Here is an 8,707-nt window from a genome sequence, read left to right as displayed (position 1 = left end):
ATGTGGAGGAAAGTTTCATAATTTGTTTTTGGGAATGCTAAATGGTATAACCATGTTGAAAAATAGTTTAGCAGTTTCTTAAAAGATTAAGCATGTGTCCACCATACAATCCAGCCATCCTTCTCCTAGACATTTACCCAAAAGAAATGGAAACTTATATTCACACAGAAACTTGTACACAAATGTACATGGCAGTATACTTCATGATAGACAAAAAGTGGAAATAAATATCCACCAACTAATAAATAGATAAACAGACAGTAGTATATTCATACAATGGAATAACACTTGGCAATAAAAAGAAATGAACTATTGATATACACAATGATTTGAATGGAGATAAAGTAATTATGCTGAGTGAAAGTAGCCAGAAAAACAATATACAGTGTGTGATTCAATTTATATAAAATTCTAGAAAATGCAAATTAATTCTTATGAATCAACGGTTCCCTGGGGATGGGGAGGAGCATGAAGGAGGGATTATAATGGGCACAAGGAAGTTTTGGGGGATAATGGATATGTTCATTATTTCTAAACATACCTATTTCACAGGTACACATATATGTTGAAACTGATCAAATTGTACACTTTAAATATGTTGAATTTATTGTGTATCAATTATACCTTGATAAAGCTGTTAAAACACACACACAACAGGCTTCTGGACTCAAATGGAAGTTTCTCTTTAATATTTAAAATAATAAATCTCATTTTTGAAAAACCTTGAAGACTTGTACAATGAGGAAGTTATCTTTTTTCTCTGGTGATTTTGAGAATGACTAGACCAGAATGCTCCAGTGAAACAAGTATCAGAGTCCTTCTCCAGGTGGCCAGTTACCTTCCAACAGGACCGCACTGAAAGGGTACACCAGGCCTAGATTAGGACAGCATCCTTGAGTGTGCAGCTGCCCTCCAGGGAACACCCGCATTCTATTGTTTTTCTTGGCCAGAGCACAAGATGGAGAAAGTGTCTGGAGTGTGAGTTATTTCTGTAAAAAGAATGCTGACATGTAGAGCATATTTATCTGGCACCAGTATAATTCCTGCAGAGGTGATACCATAATCTCCAGTTTTCAGGATATGTGTCCTAGAAGGGCTATTGGAGGACACAGCTTCTAAGAGATTTGTGTAGGATTTGATCTGGGCTGCCCAGCTCCAGAGTCCTTGCTCTTGACTGACACACTGCAATTCTCCTATCAGACAAAATAGACTATAAAATAAAGACTATTACAGGAGACAAAGAAGGACACTACAAAATGATAAAGGGATTCATCCAAGAAGAAGATATAACAACTGTAAATATTTATGCGCCCAACATAGGAGCCCCTCAATACATAAGGCCAATACTAACAGCCATAAAAGGGGAAATCGATAGTAACACATTCATAGTAGGGGAGTTTAATACCCCACTCTCACCAATGGACAGATCATCCAAAATGAAAATAAATAAGGAAACACAAGCTTTAAATGATACATTAAACAAGATGGATTTAATTGATATTTATAGGACATTAAATCCAAAAACTACAGAATACACATTCTTCTCAAGTGCTCATGCAACATTCTCCAGGATAGATCATATCTTGGTTCACAAATCAAGCCCTGGTAAATTTAGGAAAATTGAAATTGTATCGAGTATGTTTTCCAAACACAATGCTATGAGATTAGATATCAATTACAGGAAAAGACCTGTAAAAATTACAAACACATGGAGGCTTAACAATACATTACTTAATGACGAAGCGATCACTGAAGAAATCAAAGAGGAAATCAAAAAATACCTGGAAACAAATGACAATGCAGACACGATGATGCAAAACCAATTGAATGCAGCAAAAGTAGTTCTAAGAGGGAAGTTTATAGCAATACAATCCTACGTTAAGAAACAGGAAGCATCTCAAATAAAAAACCTAACATTGCACCTAAAGCAATTAGAGAAAGAAAAACAAAAAAAACACAAAAACCCAAAGTTAGCAGAAGGAAAGAAAGCATAAAGATCAGATCACAAATAAATGAAAAAGAAATGAAGGAAATGATAGCAAAGATCAATAAAACTAAAAGCTGGTACTTTGAGAAGATAAACAAAATTGATAAACCATTAGCCAGACTCATCAAAAAAAAGGAAAAGACGCAAATGAACAGACTTAGAAATGAAAAAGGGGAAGTAACAACTGACACTGTAGAAATACAAAGCATCATGAGAGATTACTACAAGCAACTCTATGCCAATAAAATGGACAACCTGGAAGAAATGGACAAATTCTTAGAAATGCACAAACTGCCAAGACTGAACTAGGAAAAAATAGAAAATATGAATAGAAAAATCACAAGCACTGAAATTGAAACTGTGATTAAAAATTTTCTAACAGAGTTCCAGGACCAGAGAGCTTCACAGGCGAATTCTATCAAACATTTAGAGAAGAACTAACACCTATCCTTCTCAAACATTTCCAAAATATAGCAGAGGGAGGAACACTCTCCAACTCATTCTATGAGGCCACCATCACCCTGATACCAAAACCAGACAAAGATGTCAAAAAGAAAGAAAACTACAGGCGAATATCACTGATGAATATAGAGGCAAAAATCCTCAACATAATACTAGCAAAGAGAATCCAACAGAACATTAAAAGGATCATACACCATGATCATGTGGGATTTATTCCAGGAAGGCAAGGATTCTTCAATATACGCAAATCAATCAATGTGATACACCATGTTAACAAATTGAAGGAGAAAAAACATATGATCATCTCAATTGATGCAGAGAAAGCTTTCAACACCATTTATGATAAAAACCCTGCAGAAAGTAGGCTTAGAGGGAACTTTCTTCAACATAACAAAGGCCATATATGACAAACCCACAGTCAACATGGTCCTCAATAGTGAAAAACTGAAAGCATTTCCACTAAGATCAGTTACAAGATATGGTTGCCCACTCTTAACACTATTATTCAACATAGTTTTGGAAGTTTTAGCCACCACAATCAGAGAAGAAAAAGAAATAAAAGGTATCCTAATTGGAAAACAAGAAGTAAAGCTCTCACTGCTTGCAGATGACATGCTATGATACTTACAGAATCCTAAAGATGCTGCCAGGAATCTACTAGAGCTAATCAATGAATATGGTAAAGTAGCAGGATACAAAATTAATGCACAGAAATCTCTGGCATTCCTATACACTAATGATGAAAAGTCTGAAAGTGAAGCTAAGAAAACACTCCCGTGTACAACTGCATCAAAAAGAATAAAATAATTAGGAATAAACCTACCTAAGGAGACAAAAGACCTGTATGCAGAAAATTAATATGACATTGATGAAAGAAATTAAAGATGATACAAACAGATGGAGAGATATACCATGTTCTTGGATTGGAAGAATCAACACTGTGAAAATGACTCTAGTATGTAAAGCAATCTACAGATATAATGAAATCCATATCAAACTACCACTGACATTTTTTCACAGAAATACAACAAAAAAATTTCCCAATTTGTATGGAAATAAAAAAGATCCCGAATGTCCAAAGCAATCTTGAGAACGAAAAATGGAGCTTTTAGGAATCAGGCTCCCTGACTTCAGACTATGCTACAAAGCTACAGTAATCAAGCCAGTATGGTACTGGCACAAAAACAGGAATATAGATCAATGGAACAGGATAGAAATCACGGAGATAAACCCACGCACATATGGTCACCTTATCTTTGTTTATGGAGGCAAGGATATACAGTGGAGTAAAGACAGCCTCTTCAATAAGTGGTGCTGGGAAAACTGGACAGGTACATGTAAAAGTATGAAATTAAAACACTCCCTAATACCATACACAAAAATAAACACAAAATAGATTAAAGACCTAAATGGAAGGCCAGGCACTCCCAAACTCTTAGAGGAAAACAGGCAGAACATTCTATGATATAAATCACAGCAAGATCATTTTTTAACCACCTCCTAGAGAAATGGAAATAAAAACAAAAATATACGAATGGGAATTAATGAAACTTATAAGCTTTTGCACAGCAAAGGAAACCATATACAACCTGAAAAGACAGCCCTCAGAATGGGAGCAAATATTTGCAAATGAAGCAACAGACAAATGATTAATCTCCTAAATTTACAAGCAGCACATGCAGCTCAATATCAAAAAAACAAATGACCCAATCCAAGAATGGGCAGAAGACCTAAATAGACATTTCTCCAAAGAAGATATACAGATTACCAACAAACACATGAAAGAATGCTCAACGTCATTAATCATTAGAGAAATGCAAATCAAAACTACAATGCGATATCATCTCACACTAGTCAGAATGCCCATCATCAAAATATCTAGAAACAATAAATGATGGAGAGAGTGTGGAGAAAAGGGAAAACGGTTGCACTGTTGGTGGGAATGTAAATTGATAAAGCCACTATGGAGAACAGTATGGACGTTCCTTATAAAACTAAAAATAGAGCTATGGTACGACCCAACAATCCCACTAATGGGAATATACCCTGAGAAAACCAGAATTCAAGAAGAGTCATGTACCAAAGGGTTCATTGCAGCTCTATTTACAATAGCCAGGACACTGAAGCAACCTAAGTGTCCATCAACAGATGAATGGATAAAGAAGATGTGACACATATATACAATGGAATATTACTCAGCCATAATATAAATGAAATTGAGTTACTCGTAGTGAGGTGGATGGACCTCGAGTCTGTCATACAGAGTGAAGTAAGTCAGAAAGAGAAAAAGAAATACCGTATGCTAACACATATATATGGAATCTAAGAAAAAAAAAGAAAAAAGAAAAGTTCATGAGGAACATAGGGGCAAGGCAGGAATAAAGAGGCAAACCTACTAGAGACTGGACTTCAGGATATGTGGAGGGGGAAGGGTAAGTTGGGACGAAGTGAGAGAGTGGCATAGACATATATACACCACCAAACGTAAAATAGATAGCTAGTGGGAAGCAGCCACATAGCACACGGAGATCAGCTCAGTGCTCTGTGACCACCTAGAGGGGTGCAATAAGGAGGGTGGGAGGGAGGGAGACTTGAGAGGGAAGAGATATGGGAACATATGTGTATGTATAACTTATTCACTTTGTTATAAAGTAGAAACTAAAACACCATTGTAAAGCAATTATTCTCCAATAAAGATGTTAAAATCAGGCTCCCTGACTTCAGACTATACTACAAAGCTACAGTAATCAAGACAGTATGGTACTGGCAGAAAAACAGAAAGATAGATCAATGGAACAGGATAGAAAGCCCAGAGATAAACCCACGCACATATGGTCACCTTATCTTTGATAAAGGAGGCAGGAATGTACAGTGGAGAAAGGACAGCCTCTTCAATAAGTGGTGCTGGGAAAACTGGACAGGTACATGTAAAAGTATAAGATTGGTTCACTCCCTAACACCATACACAAAAATAAGCTTAAAATGGATTAAAGACCTAAATGTAAGGCCAGAAACTATCAAACTCTTAGAGAAAAACATAGGCAGAACACTCTATGACATAAATCACAGCAAGATCCTTTTTCAACCACCTCCTAGAGAAATGGAAATAAAAACAAAAATAAACAAATGGGACCTAATGAAACTTGAAAGCTTTTGCACAGCCAAGGAAACCATAAACAAGACCAAAAGACAACCCTCAGAATGGGAGAAAATATTTGCAAATGAAGCAACCGACAAAGGATTAATCTCCAAAATTTACAAGCAGTTCATGCAGTTCAATAACAAAAAAGCAAACAACCCAATCCAAAAATGGGCAGAAGACCTAAATAGACATTTCTCCAAAGAAGATATACAGACTGCCAACAAACACATGAAAGAATGGTCAACATCATTAATCATTAGGGAAATGCAAATCAAAACTACAATGAGATATCACCTCACACCAGTCAGAATGGCCATCATCAAAACATCTACAAACAATAAATGCTGGAGAGGATGTGGAGAAAAGGGAACACTCTTGCACTGCTCGTGGGAATGTGAATTGGTTCAGCCACTATGGAGAACAGTATGGAGGTTCCTTTAAAAACTACAAATAGAACTACCATATGACCCAGCAATCCCACTACTGGGCATATACCCTGAGAAAACCAAAACTCAAAAAAAGTCATGTACCAAAATGTTCATTGCAGCTCTATTTACAATAGCCCCGAGAAGGAAACAACCTAAGTGCCCATCATTGGATGAATGGATAAAGATGATGTGGCACATATATAGAATGGAATATTACTCAGCCATAAAAAGAAACAAAATTGAGCTATTTGTAATGAGGTGGATATACCTAGCGTCTGTCATACAGAGTGAAGTAAGTCAGAAAGAGAAAGAGAAATACCGTATGCTAACACATATATATGGAATTTAAGAAAAAAACGTCATGAAGAACCTAGGGGTAAGACAGGAATAAAGACACAGACCTCTTGGAGAACGGACTTGAGGATATGGGGAGGGGGAAGGGTGAGCTGTGACAAAGCGAGAGAGAGGTATGGATATACATACACTGAAAAACGTCAGGTAGATAGCTAGTGGGAAGCAGCCGCATAGCACAGGGATATCGGCTCGGTGCTTTGTGACCACCTGGAGGGGTGGGATAGGGAGGGTGGGAGGGAGGGAGATTCAAGTAGAAAGAGATATGGGAGCATATGTATATGTATAAGTGATTCACTTTGTTATAAAGCAGAAACTAACTCACCATTGTAAAGCAATTATACCCCAATAAAGATTAAAAAAAAAAAATGTTAAAAGATAAATAAATAAATAAATAAAAATTCGGAAAAAGGAAATGAAATTAATAAAAAATTCAAATTGTGAAGAGTAATTTCAAGTGATGTACGCTTATTACAAAAAATATATAAAATGGAAAAAATATAAGAAGAAAACATTAAAACCATAAAAACAACATTACTTTTGCTATTTTGGCCTATGTCCTTTCTACCCCTATGGGTAAGTTTCCCTACGGTATTCATAATCATAATGAATGTACAATTTTCTATGCTGCTTTTTTATGTAATCTCATCTTGTAGGCTTTTTCCACATGCTAACATAGTTTTTGTAAACTTCACTTCTCACGGTTACATAACACAAAACTTTCTTGACCCCTGTTATTGATCATTTGAGTGGCTTCCTTTTTCTTCAAAGTAAATAATGTGATGCTTAAGAAAAAAAAGAAAAAGAAAAAAATGTTTAGGATTATTTTGTGGATTTTTAATCACAGTGAGATGAAACTTGGGAGATTCGGATGCTGATTCATGTGACATCTTCTCACTTCTCACTTGGCTTTCCCTGGCCTCAGTTCTGATTTGGGGGGACTTCTGCTCTTTGCGTTTCCCCAAGCCACTCAGATGTCTTCCACACCTTCCATACCTACTGTGCACCAGACCTGAGCCCTGTGACAAGAACTTTCAGGCAAGTTAGGGAGAGGGACACTGGGACTGGTGTAGTGGGAATCTTCTAGCCTACAGCCCTGAGACTGCTTACCCCTGAGCCCTCCATCTAAGCAGTACAGGTATTACACAAACTCTGGGACAGCAGACAGCACCCTGGCCTGCCAGCCCAAACTCTTCTGCCAGATGGACTGCCTGGCCCACCACTGGCTGGAATCACAGCCTAAGAAGCTTCTGTATCCAGGCTGGTAGACACTCAGAGGTGTTCAAGTCACCTCCACTCAATTGTCACTTCCCAGGGAAGCCCTCCCTTACCACCGTAGACAGACTATTCTCATAGCTCTCAGGACAGGGGCAGAGCTTTCTGCACATCAGTCTACTTGTTCGTTGCCTGTCCCTCCCACTGAGAGTGATCACTGGTACTTACCTAACATTTTGACTTGTGCTGGGGACCTGGTCTGGCCATTTATAGGTGGTAGTCTAACAACAGACTCACTTTTCATTTGGAGCAGAAAGAAGTTCAGGGATTGCCCAAGGTCACTCTGCTCCTAAGGAGCTTGGTAAACAGGTAAACTGTGTGCATTCCTGGCCTGTCTCTGCTTCTTCTTATGGAACACCGGTGGCAAGAACATTTCCAGACATCTGGTGGGAGCTCAATCAGTATTTGCTGAATATTGTGTTAATGAATGTTGTTCAAGTACTGGGGGCCTAGAAGAAGGCTGCTAACTCTGTCGGTGCATCAAAGTGCTGGGAAAAGATGTTATGAATGACACCAGAAGAGGGGTGGCAATTCAGCTCTGCCTTAGAGGCTAAGAGTCCAGCTGGCAGATGGAGAGAAGGAAGGGCAACCTGGGCAGAGGGAACAACATGTGCACATGCATGAAAAATGCCAAAAATAGCAATGAGGGTGGAGGGGCTGAGGCAAGGAGATGGGGAGGGCTGCCCAGTATAAAAGTTGGGACATGTTGCAAAACAGCAAAATCACTCAGTATATTAGTCACCTCAGGCTGCTATGACAAAATTACATAGACTAAGTGGCTTAAGCAACAAACATTGATTTCACACAGTTGTGGAGGCTGGAAGTCCAAGATGATGGTTCCTGTAGATTAGTTTCCTGGTGAGAACTCTGTTCCTAGCTTACATATAGCCAGCTTCTCACTGTGTCTTCACATGCCAGAGGTGGAGAAGGAGAGAGAGAGAGAGGGAAAGAAAGAGAGAAAGAAATAAAGAAAGAGAGAGAGAAAGGAAGGAAGGAAGGAAGGAAGGAAGGAAGGAAGAAAGAAAGAAAGAAAGAAAGAAAGAAAGAAAGAAAGAAAGAAAG

This window comes from Aethalodelphis obliquidens, unplaced genomic scaffold (genome assembly GCF_003676395.1).
Source record: "Aethalodelphis obliquidens isolate GAN/ISIS:26980383/991018 unplaced genomic scaffold, ASM367639v1 scaffold119, whole genome shotgun sequence".
NCBI classification, from domain to species: Eukaryota; Metazoa; Chordata; class Mammalia; order Artiodactyla; family Delphinidae; genus Aethalodelphis; species Aethalodelphis obliquidens.
The sequence above is the reverse complement of the archived record's forward strand: the minus strand, read 5'-3'. Positions refer to the sequence as shown.